This window comes from Leuciscus leuciscus (assembly GCF_965113295.1).
Source record: "Leuciscus leuciscus genome assembly, chromosome: 10".
Classification (NCBI taxonomy): domain Eukaryota; kingdom Metazoa; phylum Chordata; class Actinopteri; order Cypriniformes; family Leuciscidae; genus Leuciscus; species Leuciscus leuciscus.
Window position 1 is genome coordinate 18,608,008 of NC_138734.1, and position 5,000 is coordinate 18,613,007.

A 5,000-nucleotide genomic window follows, 5' to 3' on the forward strand; every position below is an offset into this window, starting at 1 on the left:
AGAAATAAGTAAAGATAGATAAATTAGTTAGAAAGATAGATAGATTAGTAAGAAACAAAGATAGATAAGTTAGTTAGAAAGATAGATAGATTAGTAAGAAACAAAGATAGATAAGTTAGTTAAAAAGATAGATAGATTAGTTAAATTGATTCGTTAGATAGTATTAGTTAGAAAGAAAGATTAGTTAGAAAGAAAGAAAGAAAGAAAGAAAGAAAGAAAGAAAGAAAGAAAGATTAGTTAGAAAGAAAGAAAGGATTAGTTAGAAAGAAAGAAAGATTAGTTAGAAAGAAAGAAAGATTAGTTAGAAAGAAAGAAAGAAAGAAAGAAAGAAAGAAAGAAAGAAAAGAAAGATTAGTTAGAAAGAAAGAAAAAGAAAAAAGAAAGATTAGTTTGAAAGAAAGAAAAAGAAAAAAGAAAGATTAGTTAGAAAGAAAGAAAGAAAGAAAGAAAGAAAAAAGATTAATTAGTTAGAAAGAAAGAAAGAAAGAAAGAGAAAGAAAGAAAGAAAGAAAGAAAGAAAGAAAGAACAAAGATTAATTAGTTAGAAAGAAAGAAAGAAAGAAAGAAAGAAAGAAAGAAAGAAAAGATTAGTTAGAAAGAAAGAAAGAAAGAAAGAAAGAAAGAAAGAAAGAAAGAAAGAAAGAAAGAAAGAAAGAAAGAAAGAAAGAAAAAAGATTAATTAGTTAGAAACAAAGAAAGAGAAAGAAAGAAAGAAAGAAAGAAAGAAAGAAAGAAAGAAAGAAAGAAAGAACAAAGATTAATTAGTTAGAAAGAAAGAAAGAAAGAAAGAAAGAAAGAAAAAGAAAGAAAGAAAAGATTAGTTAGAAAGAAAGAAAGAAAGAAAGAAAGAAGATTAGTTAGAAAGAAAGAAAGAGAGAAAGAAAGAAGATTAGTTAGAAAGAAAGAAAGAAAGAAAGAAAGAAAGAAAGAAAGAAAGAAAGAAAGAAAGAAAGAAAGAAAGAAAGAAAGAAAGAAAGAAAGAAAGAAAGAAAAAAGATTAATTAGTTAGAAAGAAAGAAAGAAAGAAAGAAAGAAAAAAGATTAATTAGTTAGAAAGAAAGAATAGTTAGAAAGAAAGAAAGAAAGAAAGTAAGTAAGAGAGAAAGATTGATTAGTTAGAAAGAAAGAGAGATAGATTAGTTAGAAAGATAGATAGATTAGTTAGAAATAAAGAAAGATAGATTAGTTAGTTAGAAAGATAGATAGATTAGTTAGAAAGAAAGAAAGATAGATAAATTAGTTAGAAAGATAGATATATTAGTTAGAAAGGAAGAAAGATCGATAAGTTAGTTAGAAAGAAAGAAAGAAAGATAGATTATTTAGTTAGTTAGAAAGATAGATAGATTAGTAAGAAATAAATAAAGATAGATAAATTAGTTAGAAAGATAGATTAGTAAGAAACAAAGATAGATAAGTTAGTTAGAAAGATAGATAGATTAGTAAGAAAGAAAGATAGATAAGTTAGTTAAAAAGATAGATAGATTAGTTAAATTGATTCGTTAGAAAGTATTAGTTAGAAAGAAAGATTAGTTAGAAAGAAAGAAAGAAAGAAAGAAAGAAAGATTAGTTAGAAAGAAAGAAAGAAGGATTAGTTAGAAAGAAAGAAAGATTAGTTAGAAAGAAAGATTAGTTAGAAAGAAAGAAAGAAAGAAAGAAAGAAAGAGGGAAAGACTGATTAGTTAGAAAGAAAGAGATAGATTAGTTTGAAAGATAGATAGATTAGTAAGAAATAAAGAAAGATAGATTACTTAGTTAGTTAGAAAGATAGACAGATTAGTTAGAAAGAAAGATAGATAAGTTAGTTAGAAAGATAGATAGATTAGTTAGAAAGAAAGAAAGAACGAAAGAAAGAGATTACTTAGTTAGAAAGATAGATATATTAGTTAGAAAGAAAGATAGATAAGTTAGTTAGAAAGATAGATAGATTAGTAAGAAAGATAGATAAGTTAGTTAAAAAGATAGATTAGTTAAGAAAGAAAGATACGTTAGTTAGAAAGATAGATAGATTAGTTAGAAAGATAGAAAGATTAGTTAAAAAGAAAGAAAGATGGATTAGTAAGAAAGAAAGATAGATAAGTTAGTTAGAAAGATAGATAGATTAGTAAGAAAGAAAAATAGATATGTTAGTTAGAAAGATAGATAGATTAGTAAGGAAGAAAGAAAAAAGATAGATAAGTTAGTTAGAAAGATATATAGATTAGTTAGAAAGAAATATAAGTTAGTTAGAAAGATAGATTAGTTAGAATGAAAGAAAGATAGATAAGTTAGTTAGAAAGATAGAAAGATTAGTAAGAAAGAAAGAAAGAAAGAAAGAAAGAAAGAAAGAAAGAAAGAAAGAAAGAAAGATAGGTTAGTTAGAAAGATAGATTAGTTAGAAAGAAAGAAAGATAGATAAGTTAGTTAGAAAGATAGATAGATTAGTAAGAAAGAAAGATAGATCGATAAGTTAGTTAGAAAGATAGATAGATTAGTTAGAAAGAAAGACAGATTGATAAGTTAGATAGATAGATAGATAGATAGATAGAAAACGTTTGAAGATAGATAGATAGATAGATAGATATGGTTTGAAGATAGATAGATAGATGATAGATAGATAGATAGATAGATAGATAGATAGATAGATAGATATGGTTTGAAGATAGATAGATAGATAGATAGATAGATAGATAGATAGATAGATAGATGGATAAGGTTTGAAGATAGATAGATAGATAGATGGATAAGGTTTGAAGATAGATAGATAGATAGATAGATAGATAGATAGATAGATAGATAGATGGATAGATAAGGTTTGAAGATAGATAGATAGATAGATAGATAGATAAGGTTTGAAGATAGATAGATAGATAGATAGATAGATAGATAGATAGAAAAGGTTTGAAGATAGATAGATAGATAGATAGATAGATAGATAGATAGATAAGGTTTGTAGATAGATAGATAGATAGATAGATAGATAAGGTTTGTAGATAGATAGATAGATAGATAGATAGATAGATAGATAGATAGATAAGGTTTGTAGATAGATAGATAGATAGATAGATAGATAGATAGATAAGGTTTGTAGATAGATAGATAGATAGATAGATAGATAGATAGATAGATAAGGTTTGTAGATATATAGATAGATAGATAGATAGATAGATAGATAGATAGATAGATAGAAAAGGTTTGAAGATAGATAGATAGATAGATAGATAGATAGATAGATAGATAGAAAAGGTTTGAAGATAGATAGATAGATAGATAGATAGATAGATAAGGTTTGTAGATAGATAGATAGATAGATAGATAGATAGATAGATAGATAGATAGATACGGTTTGTAGATAGATATATAGATAGATAGATAGATAGATAGATAGATAGATAGATAGATAGATAGATAGATAGATAGATAGAAAAGGTTTGAAGATAGATAGATAGATAGATAGATAGATAGAAAAGGTTTGAAGATAGATAGATAGATAGATAGATAAGTTATTAGTTAGACAGAAATAGCTTAAAGCTTAATTGAGTATCAATGGCTTCTAGCAGTTTACATTAAACATAGTTCAAACAGACATGGACTTTTGGTCAATGAAAGTCTATGGGATTTTTATGATTTTTAATATTAATTTTTAAGAAAACCATAACTCAAACCAGTCTGAAAAGATATAGCACACCAAGTCAGAACAGTATGAAGGTCTGACCCGAGTTTGGAGTATGTAGCTTGAACGGTCTAGGAGGAGTTAGAGTTGAAATTTTTTGGGTCAGAAGAATAAGAAGAAGAAGAAGAAGAAGAAGAAGAAGAAGAACTAGAAAAAAAAGTTTGTTGAGACAAACTTTAAGTTGGCTTGAGAAAGCCTGACCAGAGAGTTTGAAGAAGTTTAAAGAAGTTAGATGTTTAAAGTAGGTTAAAGTTAGATTGATAGATTAGTTAGAAAGAAATAATAGTTGGGAAGAAAGAAAGAAAGAAAGAAAGAAAGAAAGAAAGAAAGAAAGAAAGAAAGAAAGAAAGAAAGAAAGAAAGTAAAAAGATTAGTTAGAAAGAAAGAAAGAAAGAAAGAAAGAAAGAAAGAAAGAAAGAAAGTAAAAAGATTAGTTAGAAAGAAAGAAAGAAAGAAAGAAAGTAAAAAGATTAGTTAGAAAGAAAGAAAGATTAGTTAGAAAGAAAGAAAGAAAGAAAGAAAGAAAAAGATTAGTTAGAAAGAAAGAAAGAAAAGATTAGTTAGAAAGAAAGAAAGAAAAGTAAGAAAAAGAAAAAAGAAAGATTAGTTAGAAAGAAAGAAAGTAAAAAGATTAGTTAGAAAGAAAGAAAGAAAGAAAGAAAGAAAGAAAGAAAGAAAAAAGATTAATTAGTTAGAAAGAAAGAAAGAAAGAAAGAAAGAAGATTAATTAGTTAGAAAGAAAGAAAGAAAGAAAGAAAGAAAGAAAGAAAGAAAAAAGATTAGTTAGAAAGAAAGAAAGAAAAGTAAGAAAAAGAAAGAAAGAAAGAAAGATTAGTTAGAAAGAAAGAAAGAAAGAAAGAAAGAAAGAAAGAAAAAAGATTAGTTAGAAAGAAAGAAAGAAAAGTAAGAGAAAGAAAGATTAGTTAGAAAGAAAGAAAGAAAGAAAGTAAAAAGATTAGTTAGAAAGAAAGAAAGAAAAGTAAGAGAAAGAAAGAAAGAGAAAGAAAGAAAGATTAGTTAGAAAGAAAGAAAGAAAGAAAGAAAGAAAGAAAGAAAGAAAAAAGATTAGTTAGAAAGAAAGAAAGAAAAGTAAGAGAAAGAAAGATTAGTTAGAAAGAAAGAAAGAAAGAAAGAAAGTAAAAAGATTAGTTAGAAAGAAAGAAAGAAAGAAAGAAAGAAAGAAAGAAAGAAAGAAAGAAAGAAAGAAAAAAGATTAGTTAGAAAGAAAGAAAGAAAAGTAAGAGAAAGAAAGATTAGTTAGAAAGAAAGAAAGAAAGAAAGAAAGTAAAAAGATTAGTTAGAAAGAAAGAAAGAAAAAAGATTAATTAGTTAGAAAGAAAGAAAGAAAGAA